We start from the raw sequence: 16,135 nt of genomic DNA, 5'->3' as shown, positions 1-16,135 counted from the left end.
AGATCTCGGCGTCACGAATCCGTAGGATTTGGAATCACTCAATTTCGAGTTCATATAAGATAGATATGGTTTTTTGAAGTTTTTATATAAAAAAAGTGTAGAAAAAAAATAGGAGAGAGAAAATGACGAATTTATTAATAAATAAGGGTAAATAAGACCTTAATTATTGCCACATAATCATGTTGGCTATTTCCCTAAAAGTTGTGAAACATAGGCTAAAAACAAATTTTATAGTTTCATTTTGGCTATTTCGCTACAATGCCCTTTTTTTATTGGTATTATTATATGACCTCCATAGTCCACACTAGTTTTGGACCAAAATCAAATAAGTCCAAATTAATCCAAAACTATTACTACCTCTTCTTTTTTATTACAAAAATATCCTCAATAAAATATCATTTTCTTTACTTTTATTTTCGTTTTATTTTAGTATTTTACTTTTGTATTGTATTTACTTTTTAATTGTATTCTATTCCACGGTTTCTTCTCTTTCTCATGTTCTTCTCTCTCTCTCTCTTCCTCTCTTTCTCTCTCTCTCTCGTTTTCAACTCGTCTCTCTCCCTCGTGGATATCTGGGAAGGATTTTATGTTTTTCAGTAGCTTCATACTCAAGGAAAAAAGGTTTATTCTCATTTTCGTTCACTTTCATTGTGGAAAAAGTTCGTCATTTTCACTTTAGGGTTTAGAGGTTTTCATTAAAAAAAAAAAGTTTTTCATTCTACTAGCGTTTTATTCGTTGAATTTATGTGGTCTATGAATTTAAAAAACAATGAAAGAACAATTTTTGGAATTCAGGAAAATCTGGAAAAATTTCTGAAAATTTTGGGAAATCGTTGAAGATTTATTAATATTGTTGCATTTTTATTGACATAAATGTCAATAATTCTTCAACGATTCTGGGAAAATCCATTGAAGATTTATTGACATCGATGTCAATAAATCTGGAACGATGTCAATGAATCTTGACATTTTTTTTTAAAAAAAAATTATGATTTTAAAGCTTTATAAAGGAATTTTAAACGTTTAAAATAGAAAATTAACATCCCGATTACATTCTTTTTATGCAATAATGGGTGGTATTTTAGTATATGTCAAGCATAGTATTACATGGGTCAAACCATGTGTATGCAAGAAGGGTACATCGTCTGTACTTGTGCTTTCGGATGGTTTTGACCACCGCCATCTCATGGACGCATTGTACACTAAGATAGAGCTCTTATTGTCCACTCATTCCATTGTGGTCAAATATGAGACACTCTTTTCAGCATTGCCAATAAAGATTACAAACGATAGTCACGTCAAAAGTTACTTGTATTTGAGGAGCCGAGACCATTCCATGTCAAATTTTCATCTTATTATTGAGATAGTTAAGCTAACGTCCGATGAGGCAGCAAATTAGTTGTCCACGTCTCGCCTAGAATCAAGTCCAATCAAGGGGGAGTCTAGATTTGAACAGTTTGCATCTCAGTCCACTATACACATTTGAACAGCCGCGTGCGTTGGCATCACAGCCCCCTTCCCCGCCACAGAGACCGTCACAGCCAACTGTCTCGAAGCAACCTCCATAGCCTCATTCCTCTATACATGGACCGTCTTAACCCACTCTCACTCCCTCGACACAACGACCTACACACCCCTCTACCAAACCGTCTACGACCGGACGTGAGCACATTGGGGAGAATGAAGTGATGGATTTGAACTCGATTATCAGAGTCGACCTAGAAGCTCTATACGCTACCAAAAAAACGCCTTGAAGAAGCATTTGACCATGTATGCAATAAGTAAACACTTTGCATTCAAGACAAATAGTTCTTGTAAGAAGTATCTCCACGTCGTTTTTCCGGGTGACAATTGTGAGTGGACAGTTCGTGCGGTTAGATTAAGGGAGACCGAAGTTTTTCAAATCAGGAGGTATGTATTTCTCCCAACCTTTCTGTTTTTTACATCAGATTTTAGTTATATCCAATAACCTAAAATCACAGTATTTATTGACATTAATTTTAATAAACACTTGTTGTTTATTGACATTAATTTCAATAAATAATGGATTTATTGACATCAGTGTCAATAAACACTATGATTTAATTAATAATCTTATTGATAATATGACATTCTTTTCTTCGTAATATAGGTTTGATACTAAGCATACATGTTCTGTGGAGTTGAGAAAGAATCCAAAGGCCATGGCGCTATTTACAGGAGATGTTGTGAAACACAAGTTTGTGGATCCTCATTAAATGAATTATAAACCGAAAGAAATCCTTGGTTACATGGAGGCAGATTATGGAGTTCGTATGACGTATAAGAAGGCTTGAAGAGCAAAAGAAAAAGCCCTTGGGTTGTTATACGGAACTGACATGAAGTCGTACGCATTTCTGCCTACCTTAAAGTATATGATTGAGATAAAAATCCAAGGTCTGTTCTGGAGCATACTGCTGACCATGAACACAAATATATAAATTTTTTTATGCCTCTTAGTCCCTTCATAAGAGGATGAAAGTTTTGTCGGCCTATCATCATTATTGACACTACTTTCTTGAAGAACTATCATCGTGGAACTTTGTTTACAATAGTAGCTATGGATACAAATGGATAATGTTTTCCCATCGCCTTTGGTTTTGGAGACTCTGAATCGAATGGCTCATGGTTGAATTTTTTGAGCACGTTAAAGGCAGCGATGGGGGAGAGGCCACGTCAGGTCATCGTATCCGACATGAACAATTGAATATGTAATGATGTGGCAAAGGTTTTTCCAAATTCGGCACATGGGTATTGCGCGCATCATCTTCTTGGCAACGTGAAGAACAATTTCAAGGATCTCACCAAGAGTTTTAACTGGAAGTTTCATGGTGTAGCAAAGACATATAATTGTATGGAATTTGAAAAGTATATGCGCATGATCGACCGGGAAAATATTGAAATTCGACAATACTTTGCGAATGAAGAAGGACATGAAAATGGGCTCGTTGCTACATTACCAATACAAGGTACTCAATCATGACTTCAAACAATGCCGAGTCTATTAATGCCATGGACTCGTAAGCTAGATATTTTCCAATTTTGAAGTTGATTGATTGGTTGATAGAGAGAATGCAAAAGTGGTTCTACGACCAAAGAGAATTAGCAACAGCATCAACGAATGTGCTTACTCCAAAATATTAAAAGCGAATGGAGGACTCTCACGCTCTTTCTGCTTTAATGCTGGTAAATTCACTATACACTCATGTTTAATGTCCTGATGTGATATGAAATAAATAAATTATTTTTTAAGAACTCATTGTGACTTTTTATTGCATTAATAGCAACAAGTTCCAATGTTTATTGACGTTAATATCAATAAATAAATCATAGTAATAAATTATTTTTCAAGAACTCACTGTGACTTTTTATTGACATTAATAGCAATAAGTTCCAATGTTTATTGACAAGAATATCAATAAATAAATCACAATATCACATTATTGTTCAAGAACTCACTGACTTTTTTATTGACATTAATATAAATGAGTTCTAATGTTTATTGACATTAGTATCAATAAATAAATCACAGTATCATATTATTGTTTCAGATTTCACTGTGAATACTTGTTCATTGTAGGTGAGATCTTATTCTGTTTTTGATTTTGAGGTTTTAGATAAAGATGGAGAGAGATGGGATGTGAATTTGCCGCATAAAACATGCTCATGCTTAGAATTTCAAGCAGATAGTTTTGTATGCTCCCATGCGATTGCGGTATGTCTTATTCGTAACCTTTCACATATGCACTTTTTCTGCCTATTATACCACCGAGTACTGGAAATAGTGTTACTTAGGTGTCATTCACCCCCATGGCAGTGTTAAAGCGTGAGACATTCCTCTTGATGTCAAACAAATCACATTACTTCATCTTCACTTCAACAGTCGTCCGATAGGTAGACCTAAGAAGAAAATGATATTATCTCAAGGTGAAGTGCCTAGTGGGCGTAAATATAGCAAGTGCAGCAAAGAAGGACACAATAGTAAGACATGTGACGATCCTGTTCCTTTGTCTCAGAGAAGCAGTCGTTGAAACAATTTTAATTTTGTAATTCTGAATATGATTGTTGATGTCGGTTTCAACAATCTAAAATTATAATATGATATATATTTGATTTATTTAAATGTGGGTTTCAGAAGACGTCATATAAGAAACAATTTAGTAATGGAAAGTTGTAACGAGAAGGAATTAATAATAAACTTTATTGATCGCGAAATTAGATTACAAATGGGCGAAGTGTCGAGCTCTAGCCGGCGAACTCAACACTGAAAGTAAGTGGATATATAATAATTGAGAGATAAAATCGTAAGCTTGCGTGCGCCAATTGATGTCTGATCTTCTATTTATAGACGAGGCGGAGCTTCTTTGCTGAAGACACGTGCTCCTTGATCCATCCTCCTCGCCAGAGCTGAAGTCGTCTCAGATCCGGTCTTCGCGGTGTGGTCTCCTTTTTGACTGACTAATTCTTTTGCTAGGCGGATGTGATCGAGCTAGAAAGTGTGATTGGGCTTGGGCGGATCTGTCGAGATCGAACTAGGCCCAGAATTGATTCCGCGGGCCGATCTACAAAATGGATACTGGGCTTTTGTCGGGCTAAAGCCCATCCGAGATAAATATTTTAAATAATTGATTTTTTACCCTCACAATTAGCCCCTGAATATTTTGAAAATATTTACCGCGGAGAATTTGAACCATCTCGAATTTATGGGGGAAAATCAAATATTTTGTGACACGTGGCATCGCGTGGAGACGCGTTGTTTTTTACACGTGGCGCGATATGATTGCACTTCATAAGTCAAAGTCGAAGAGTTGCGGGCGTCTGTTGATATCTTTGAAGATATCAAGGGAATATTTTCTATTTGATTTGATTTTATTCGGAATCATTAGGTTTTCACGGGATTTGGTTAAAGATAAAATGTATAAATAAGCGCGCCGAAGAATCACTTCTTCTCATTTATATTCTCGTCATTTGCGGTAAAAAGTAACTCTTTCTCCTTCTCTCTCTTTATTTCGAACTCGAGTTTTCTCTCTAAGTTCTTTGAATTTGTTTAGACTTCGGCTATTTCTCACTCTCAGTTTGACTAGCGAACTCAAACGAGTTCATGCCTTTAAACACTTCGTCCTTAAGAACCTTAGCTTTTAGATGTCGAGCTCAGGACTTCGTCCGTCAGGGTCTCAGCCCTTAGGAAATGAGGATATTCTTTTACCCTCTACCGTGACCTCGGCCGACCTGAGGGGAATCCGCGAAAAATACCAAATCCCCCCAGAAATTAAAATCCTTCTTCCCCCTCCCAGAGCCACTGCCGACACTGTCGTGGAGGATTTTTTTTTTATATGAAATTCGGTTAGAAAAGTGCGGGCTAAGGTTTCCTATCCACCCTCGCCTGTTTGACTTCGTCCAGACTCTCGGGTTGACCCTGCCCCAGATGTGTCCGAATTTTATCAGGATGGTGATGGGTCTAATAGTTGTGGCCCATGAAGAAAGAGTCGAACTCACATTGATGGATTTAGTCTGTCTCTGTGTTGTCAAGGTGAACTCGAAACACGACCCGAATTGTTTTTATCTTTCGAAGGCTGTAGGCGAGGGAGTGATTTGGGGCCTGCCTTCGAAAGACAAATTTGGGGGGGGGGGCGATATTTTTACTTCACCATTAACGAGCATTCCCTCGGGGATCGAGCTCGTTCTTTCTTGTTAAAGTGGGCGAGCTCGCCGAGTATGCATGAAAATTCATTTTATTTTGTTATTATTATTATTATTATTATTATTATTATTATTATTTTTGGGTTAGCGAAATAGGCTAACATTTATCTATTTTATTTTTCAGAAAAGATCAGGGCACCCTCTCAAGGAGTAGAGTTCGCCGAGAAGCTAGGGAAATTGCAAGAAGGAATTGTAGAGTGGTCGAGCTTCATGCCTCACGGGTTCATTTCGGCCAGACTTTGGCCACATCCGCCGACTACCTTAGAAGGAGTTTTTGAAGAAGGCCAGTTCGACAAACGTCGACTTCGTCTTCTTTGTTTTTTTCTTATCAATCGTATAAGATATTTACTGTATTTTCTCCTTTTTTTTAGACGTAGGGGACAAAATGAACACCCCGGTTAGTGCTCGCGAGGCAAGAAAAAATAAAAAGGGGGTCATGGCCTCTACCTCGACTCCGGCACCATCGATGCCCATTAATGACCCTGAGGTCGAAGTGACGAGGGTCAGGCTGGCGTCTTCGATCCCGGTAATTCCAGTGAATTCGGGCGAAGCGCCTGAGACGACTGTGACCTCGCCCGAGGTCGTTTTGGAAGCCAAAGCTCCCGAGTCTGTTGCTCTAGTCGTCGAGGATGGGCGCGCCAATGAAGACACCGAGGTCGTGGCGCCGCCTCAGAAGCACAAGACGCCAGCGGGCCGAGTTCCTGATGGCGAAGTGCCCGAGGAATGAGAGAAAATGAAGAAGAAGAAGAAGAAGAGCGACCAGGTCCCGGAACTTCCCGAAGGTGGCGAGAATGAGCCTTCTACCGAAGCCCCCGTGGCCACAGCGGCCCGGGGCGACAAAGGCAAGGCCGTTGCTGAGGGTAGTAGAGCCTCGCGGAGCAGTGGCCGAGCTGGGAATACTCCGGCTTCTTCTCGTAAGAAGAAGCATGGGCGTCAATTTTTACTATGCACAAGATCACATGTTGTGCGACGACATTTACTCATCGGCCGGGTTTCTGCGCCAGCTCACTTGGTCTGAGATGGCGGTCCCGAAGGTGCCTAAGCTCGCTGAGTCGGACTGGTACCGAATGATGGCTTCGACCATCACTGGGGTAAGAGTTTCATATCATTGTTAGACCATTTTTTTTGGTCGACCTATTGTAATTGTAAAATATTTAGGCAACATATTCCTCTTTTTTCTTTTGGCCGCCCAACATGTTTCCTCTTTTTCTTTTGGCAAGTATCTTCATACATCAATGCATAAAATAAACTCTCTTTCTCTTGCTATGTTGGACGGTTTGGTGCTTCTAGAACAAGCTTCTAAATATTTCTTTATTAATCCATGACAATATAAGAAAAACCCATTTAGAATTTTCACATAAAATTCCATGTAATGAAATTCAATCCTCAAGGCCCAATTCTTTAATGTGGCCGTGTGACATGAATTCATTGTCATCATATGACAATGTCAAAAACTTATTTATTAACATTCATATCATCCTATGTCCAAAAGGACAAAATTACCCCTTAGACAATTTTCGTAAAACTTGTCTAGTTCAACATTTGAACTTGTTTTGACTTAGCTTTCTTGTTTAACTAATCATACTCTAATGACTTGTGGTAGTGAGCTCATGGATCCAAATGAACAAAGCTAGAACTAGCATACTTGGACTCAAAAGTTCACAAACCTTTTCCAAGTTCTAGCTTAATGTCAACTGACTCCACTAAAGAGTTGACACTGAAATCTCTCGGTTCAAATGAATATATTTTCTACTCAAGAATTCTATTAATTGTGATGAGTGGATTCATTGAATATTATCTATGTTTAGCCTTCATGAATATCATCAACTAGATGAGATTTACAAAATTACCGTTTTACCCTTCTAGTTGTTATTTCCTCAATTCCTTTGTTGCTTGTGAATAAGTTAGAAACAATGTATTGACGAGGAGCTAACAAGTCACATTGATTCATCTAAAGGAGTTATGACTCAATTTGGATACTGGCAAGTTCATTTATTCACATTCCAAGGAACAAAGCATGAGGTGATATACATTGCATTTCAGGAATCTTGTACATGAATTCCATATCTATGAGATCTTCACAAAGTTGTTCATGACATCTTCATAACTTAGTATTTCACCAATAAGTCTTGTCTATATCACGTAGTGAATCTAGAACTCTAACTTTCTCAAATGAGAGTACGTAAGCTATGAAATGACATGTCTCATTTCTGGATTAAGGTAAGCATGATGCAATTCATACATAGTGACTCTGAGACGGAAGATGTTAAATGGTTTGTTCTTACAATGTCTCTAGAAGGGCACTGGTCAATTCAGTACTTTCAGAAGATACCTAGGAAGAACTGTAGAGTCTCCAACTCTCTATGCCTCATAACCAGACATCATAGATTCTCCTAACAATCATACTGAGATCAATAGCCATTTGATCATTAGATTGTGAATATACAGTTTTAAGCAAACCATGAAGAGTTTGTGCATGCAAATATATATTTGACTCTTCATTTGTTGTTAGATTTGTTTAAGGACTAAAGACTATAGTTTATCATAAAGCTTCAAACAGACAAGGAAGAATGAATGAACGTTTCAACTTTTATTAATTATTCAGCAGTTACAAGCAAGAGTCTTTGTGAGACTTTATTACATCAAATGTACATAAGTAATGACTACTACTCTTCTTGTGGGCACCATTCTCAACAAAGAATTCATGTGTTCGAGTGTTTTTCCGACACATGCGCAGACCTGTCCTGGTTTTTATAAAATTAGTTTTTTTTTGCCTTTTATGCCTCTTAAATCTTTTTAATTTTTTAATATTGGTTTTGGTCATGCCACTTGAGAAGAAAACGTTCAAATTTTATTCTTTAGCTTCTGGAGTTTTTTCAAAATTTTCCCAGAAAAATGTTTTTTTTCTCGATACTCTAGGGCTAAGGGTATTTTGGTCTTTTCATGTTCAATATCTATTTATGGAATTGAGGGGATCTCAGATTCAGGGGGTGCCTGAGTTGGAATTCACGAGCAGTAATAGAAAAATGGCCTTGAAGTAGAAATCGCTCATATAAGTCCATTGTTGTAATATTGACTATGTTTCGTATAGTGAATTTCCTTTTAACTGGGCACACTACTGTCCAGAATAGATGACGTTGCACCGAACTTGGTTATCATTCTTTGTGTCATTTACCCTTACGCTATGTTTTATAATTATTCATCTATTGCATCGGAACAGATTGTCGCCTACATTGACTCTACATTGTGCGCGACATCTTGTCTCTTACTAAACAGAATTACACGACCGATCATTGACCGGGGAGATCTCTGGGTATGGGGCTGGTCATTGACCAAGGAGATATCTCGGTCTGGGACCGATTAATGACGGGGAGATCTCTCAATCTGGGACCAATTAGTGACATGAGAGATCCCTTGGTCTAGGACTGATAGGGGTTTGCAAAAATTGACCGAAAATTAGTTAAACCGATCCGATACCAAAATTTGGTGCCATGTCATCAAACCGGAAATTCGGTTCGGTTAACTGATCCGATTTATGAAACTGGATCGGTTATCGATTTTGAATATCCAGAAATTCGGTTATCAGTTATTTAACCGTTTTTTTAATAAAACTGATAACCAGTTTTAAAAATCGGATAACCGATTTGAACCGGATAACCAGTTATGAAATCGGATAACCGATTTCAATCGGATAAACAATTTTGAAACTAATTTAATCAATTTTTTTCTATTTTATATTTCTAAATTAGTACAAGATCGTAGGAAAGTAAATTGGTTTACCGAATAACCGGTTTTTTGGATAACCAGTTTCAGAACTGGATAATCGCTTTTCAAATTCAATTTACAAACTAGGTATCAATTTTCATGATTCTGTTAACCAAAAGTTCGAATAACTAAATTTCGGTTTTGGACCAGTTTGATTCGGTTATTGGTCCAAAAATATGAACACCGAAAATTCGGTTGCGGCTCGTAAAATGGGCCAAAACTGAACCGAACAAGTTTCAGCCCTAATGACCGGTGAGGATTCTTGGTATGGGACCGACCAATGATCGGTGAAGATTTTCGGTCTGGGACCGGTCCATGACCTCTGAGCAGGGCCGACCCAATGCTCACCAGGGCCTTAAGCGAACATTAGAATTGAGGCCTTGTTAAAGAATCGGTTCAAGCCAAAAATTAAGTATTTTAATAACATTCAAAAATCGATTTTTTTTTCTACGCAATAAGAGAATCGATTTTTTTTTTACTATCTTAAATAAGAACTCTACTCATATTGAGTAGATAAATAAAATTAAATATAGGAAAAATATTACACAGAAAAAACAAAAAATTAACAAAACAATTATTGAGTAAGTTGAGTTAATTACACCATTGAAAAAAGTTGATATTATTTGTCACTATAGTATAATATATATTTACTTGTGCATATGTATGTACAATATTTCTTAATAATAATAGTTAATTGTAAAATGAATGAATATTTGTAGGATAAGTTTTACTGTATTATTTTTGGTGTTCAAATGAATGATTCTATTTCCCTGTATGAGCACTGAGCAATATAAAATTAGAGGACTTATTAAACCGAGGACATATTTGATGATTCACTGTTGGAGGAAGTCTAGAGTGGGACATTTGCCTAATCAAATATGAGGCCTTATCACCATCTAAATTTGAGCCTATTTTTTAATAAAAAATTGAGGCCCTAAGCGATTGCTTAGGTGGCCTAATGCTCTGGCCGGGCCTACCTCTGAGGATCCTCGTTTTGGGATTAGTCAATGACCGACGGGGGTCCTCGGTCTGGTACCGATCTGAGCCCGTTTAGTGACCTAGGGCCGATCCAACCATTCATCATGACTGTTGCGGGCCTTTTTTTGGCCATTACTCCGGAGTATGGTATCTGTCTTTAAATTGTAGGTTATGCTTTACTAATAAGGAACCTAGACCGACAACGTAATATTAACATTAGTTGTATTGCATTTTTAAATTTATTTTGCTCTTTTAGTTTAAAAATAATAATAATTACTAATTTTTATAGAGATAGTTAAAAGTATTAAAAATTCACAAACATACATATATATATATATGGTGTATATATATATATATATTGATTTTAATTGTGTTCCAACTGAATCTAATATTTAGATCCGTCACGTTCTGAAGTCCAAAACTTTTATTTTTAGTAATTAATAAAAATAATTTTGATTTTTTAATGTTTAGTTTACCAAGTTTCTATTCAAAAGTAGAAAGCATGTGGAGAAACCACGATTTTGCTTGGAAAATCCATGCACTCGACTAAACGTGTTACGTAGTAAACATATAACGTGTTACGAAGTAAACATATTTGAAGAAACATATTCTTAACCGTGTAAGACTGGCTACTACGTACATATTGAGCGTATTGATTTGTTCAAATCCCCGCGTTTGGGACACACGTCGAGGTGCAAAAATATGTGAACCGAAAACCAAACTATATCACATATTATATTGCAACATTGAAATCTTTTATAGTCATTCCTAAAAGAATTAAATATTAAAAATATTTGTCATTTAGCAATCCCACAAACGCTGCGTTTTATTAGGAATTAATTATACACTTGAACAATCGTCAGTCAGTTCACCGACCTGTTGACTCGGTTTGGTCAAACCTTTCGTTCTTTTTCGTATAGTTTAGATTTTTCTTTTAGTTTTTTTTTTCGCGTCAAAGATTTTTTCTTTTAGTTGTATATATATGCATGTCGCGAAATTGACTAATTATCGTCAATGATGACGTGACCTCATAGTAGGTATCAAGATATATAATGTTTTATCAAAATTAAGAGTGAATGCAATTGGAGCTTTACTCTTTACATACCAATTTTGTACCCTGGATTTTAAAATTGTCTACTTTTTTTTTGTTAAATTATAAGAATGTACAATTATTTCAATAATTTTTTTAATCAACCATGTAAAATAAAATAGAAAAAAAAAGATGCGGCCTGGAATTCAGCACTAAGAAAAGATATTATATTTATGGTTATGGTGATTTCGGAATAATAAGTTGATAAATAATATCATGTAATAAAATAAAAACATATTATATAGGGATGTAAAAGTAAAAAAATAAAAATATGAAGTTTAATTGTATATTGTTATTTGTTGCTTTTTATGCAGAGTAATTATTATTGGACTTGGTCTCCATTCTAAACCCTATATTTATTTCGTCCCAACCTTTGGCGGTGTATTACATTTTACCATTTCAAACTTTCAACGGTCAAATACTAGAAACCCACACCTCTCTTATTTGATTAAGATTTCCCATTCTTTTATTCATCTTCTTTAAAAGAAATTCAAAGTCCAAGCCCGAGTCACATTTTTCATTCCCTTACTCAAAACACATGCATTTATAAATATACAATATATAATATACACATGACTTGAGAGGGAGAGAGATATAGAGGCTGTATAACGAAAAAGTACACAAAAACGATATTCAGTTCACCCAATATGATGATATCATCGTGGAGGCGGCGGAGATCGTCCCGCCGGGCCGGGAAACAGAGCGGCGGCGAGGCCCTTCAAGAGCTGGCCATTCCTAGCCATTTCCGGTGCCCGATCTCGCTGGACCTGATGAAAGACCCGGTCACCCTCACCACCGGGATAACCTACGACCGCGACAGCATCGAGACGTGGATCGAGTCCGGGAATGCCACGTGTCCCACCACCAAGCAGTGCTTCCTCAGCCTCGAGCCCGTCCCCAACCACGCCATCAGGAGGATGATCCAGGAGTGGTGCGTGCAGAACAAATCCCTCGGCGTCGACCGGATTCCCACTCCGAGGATCCCGATCTCCGCCACCGAGGCCGACGGACTTCTCTCCAGAATCTCCGCCGCCGCCGGGAGAAGCGACGGCCAGCGCTGCCGCGAGACCGTGGCCAAGCTTAAAGCAGCTATGAGGGAGAGCGAACGGAACCGCCGCTGCGTTGCCGGCGCCGGAGCATCCCGGACCCTCGCCGCCGCGTTCGATACCTTCGCCGGAGAAGCCGACGATGGTGTGAACGACGAGATTCTCTCGGCGCTGACGATGATCTCCCCGATCGCGGACGAGGAAGCCAAGGCAAGGTTGAGATCAGACGCGTCTCTCGGCTGCATGGTCAGGTTTCTCAACGCCGGAGATTTGTCCTGCCGGAGGAGCTCAATCCTCGTCCTCAAGCAGATCATAACATCTTCTTCATCTTCTTCGTCGTCGTTTACAAGGCTCGAAGGAGCTTTGGAAGCGCTGGTTAGGATGGCGAGAGAACCGATCTGCCCGAGCTCGACAAAGGCCACGCTGACAGCGATGTACCACCTGGCAAAGTCCGACCCGGATGCCCGGGAAAGGCTCGTGGAGCTGGGCTCGATCTCCGTAGCCCTAGAAATCCTCGTGGACTCGGACAAGAGCGCGTGCGAGAAGGCCTTGGGGGTCCTCGATGGGCTGGCCGAGAGTCCGACGGGCCGGGCCGAGGCGCGTGGGAACGCTCTCACGGTGCCGGTCCTGGTGAAGAAGATCCTCCGCGTCTCGGACCTCTCCACCGAGCTCTCCATCTCGATTCTGTGGAAGCTGTGCAGGAGAAACGACGAAGACGACAGCTACAGGGCCGTCCTCGGAGCGGCGGTGGAGGCCCTCCAAGTGGGCGCGTTTCAGAAGCTGCTGTTGGTGCTGCAAGTTGGGTGCGGTGAGAGGGTCAAGGAAAACACTGGCGAGTTGTTGAGGACTTTGAATCTCCACAGAGGCAAAGTGGAGTGCATAGACTCCATGGATTTCAAGGATCTCAAGAGACCTTTTTGAGATTAGGTTTTTGCATTATTGTTTACATTATCGATCCCATATTCATATTTTAGCTAGACAGGAGAGAGTTGTTCATTTTGTACAAAAATAAATACGGACATGGTATACGTTTCCCAACGCGTATAGAAATTTTTTGAGATTATTCCGTGTAACTGAATGATTGTTAATTGAACCGCATATATATTTTTTCTGCACCTTAGCGAAAAAAAAATAATAATTTCGAAGAATAAGACGTCGTAGAACAAGATAATAAATGCTTTAGAAGTTGATAACAAGCAGCTTTATAGTGTCTTGGACAGATTTTAGTATATGGACACAATAGATTTTACATGATTAATGATCAAATACAAAACCAATAAATAAAAAGACAAAATATTGTGATGAGAACCAGGTTCTTAGGAGTTTATAAGAAATACAAGCGAGTAGTTAGGGATTTATTTGCGTGTAATGGGTAGATGATGAAAAATCATTAACATTTTAGGGTTATGTTTTTAAAAGTGGTAGTGTGTGGAGGCATTCGAAAAATTAGGCTTGTACTCTGATGCCAGTGATCCTTATCAATATCAATTTTCTCTTTTTATTTTTTTAGTACCATCTTCTTCCTCTTGTATGGTTTACATTTTCTGTAGTACTTCTTGTATTGTTCTATCAAGGACCTTATCATTGGTATAAGAGCGTAGATCTACATGAATTCCAAGCAGCAACAACTGGATGCTCGACTCACCTTGGAGGAGGCGCTGATCGGAATATCGGAGACACATTAGCTACATGGCAGGATTTGAAGCCTCACCGTGATGACATCTTACTAGCAACAAAAGACCCTCATGTTGATCCTCAGCAAACTCGACAGTGTGGCGACTAGATCTATGCAAATATCGAGCAGGCATTGGAGGAGCTGCGACTTGGTTTGATTGCCAAAGGGGCTCGCGAACCACGAGTGATGACTGTCGCAACAGGACGCGCTACCGAGAAGCATCCGCTGAGATCCAAGTGCGAATCACAACTAGAACCCAAATATGGAATCGGTTCTCCATGTGTCACTCGAGGGTAGCTCACGACTCGAACCGCGACTCTCATCCTGCAGTCATGACTCGTATGCGTCACTCTCATCCGCACAGAGTGGTCGGATAAACACGCACGCCAGTCACCACGAGGAGACGGCCTCAACCTAAGCCCGCAACAAGCGGGAACGGGGGTGACGAACTCGAGGCGCTCCGATATGGTAGATCTAGACATGTGACACACGGATGAGCAACACGAAGGCTACTTGCGTCGCCACGATGAGTAGCGTGAGCCCTTATGGAGCAGCGAGATGGCGGCTGGACATATCGGTCTTCATCGGAGAGGACCGAGAGGGGTGGGTCTTTCGAGTTGAGCACTATTTTGAGGTAAACCAACTCACCGCGAAAGAGAAACTAGTGTCCTCTACAGTTTGCCTCGAATGAGAGGTGTTGTCATGGTTTCAGTGGGAGACTGAGTGACAAAGGTTTCATGTGTGATCATATCTGAGGATTAAGCTACTGAACAATTTTCGACCATTACACAACTGGTCAACCCTCGACTACTTCCTCAAGGTTAACTAGGCCTAACCGTCTGATAGTACCGTCGGTTGTTCGAAACGTTGCCCTCGCAAACCATGGATGTCCCCGGTGCTATACTCGTGAGCATGCTTGAAGAATTAGATATAGGAGGAGGCTCGGCTTTACCAACCAGACATGTTGCATTGTGGATGACCATGGTGCAACTAATCAAAGACAAGAACGACGTCCTCGGTTCTTTGGGAACATGATCAAACTCTCACTCACCCTGAGCTCCCTAGAGTTTGCTCCGACAACCAAGCTCCGACAACCATTGGGGTTTCAATCGAGTCCTTACCTTAGGTTCAGCTCGTCGTTGCTGAGCCCACGTAGTATCAAAGTGCCCTCGTGGTCCCCCAAGCTCAGGTTCACCTACTCACCCCAAGCCTCTTTCACTCCAAAGAGCCTATTCGCTTCCCACACTTAACTCAACAACGTCTTGGTCGAACAACATCCGGAGGGTCTCCTACTCCGTAGCCCAATGAAGCCGCGAGATGGGGATTTTCTACAAGTTCAACGAGAAGTATTCTGTGGGACATCGCTGCAAGACACATGAGCTTAAAGCGATGATTTTAGTGAATGAAAGCGATGTTGAAAAGTACAAGTTGATATCAAATACGAACAATCGCTCTTATACCAATTGATGGGAAGACAATATGGTATCAGATACGAACTATTGCTCTGATACCAATTGTTGGGAAATAAGGTGGTATCAAATACGAACAATCACTCTGACACCAATTGTTTCCAAGTCACAAGTTGGTATCAAACACGAACAATCGCTCTAATATCAATTGTTGGGTAAACAAAGGTTGTTAGTATCGAACACAAACGATCGCCCCGTCCATTTGATGGGTAAATTACTTCCCTAGGGTTAATTAAGGTTCCGATGTATTGAACACGAACAATCGTTTCAATACTTGTTACTGGGTAACCAATCTCTTAACTCTTATAATATGTTTACTAGTGTGGAATAAAAGAATACACGAACAATTGCTAATCTTTAATGTAAACAATAATTACCAAGATACTCAAAATTA

At 39.4% G+C, this 16,135-nt stretch overlaps 1 pseudogene; it reads left to right on the top strand.

Annotated features, from left to right (window-relative positions):
• The first annotated feature begins 11,954 nt into the window (after positions 1-11,954).
• On the top strand, positions 11,955-13,690 carry LOC149402096 (U-box domain-containing protein 21 pseudogene; annotated as a pseudogene).
• Positions 13,691-16,135: the final 2,445 nt, after the last annotated feature.

The sequence above is a fragment of the Urtica dioica genome, chromosome 3 (assembly GCF_054948205.1).
Source record: "Urtica dioica subsp. dioica isolate 48M chromosome 3, U.dioica_male_clone48M_v1_H2, whole genome shotgun sequence".
In the NCBI taxonomy this organism is placed as follows: domain Eukaryota; kingdom Viridiplantae; phylum Streptophyta; class Magnoliopsida; order Rosales; family Urticaceae; genus Urtica; species Urtica dioica.
Note: the sequence above shows the minus strand (reverse complement) of the source record. Positions and strands in the feature narration are given on the sequence as shown.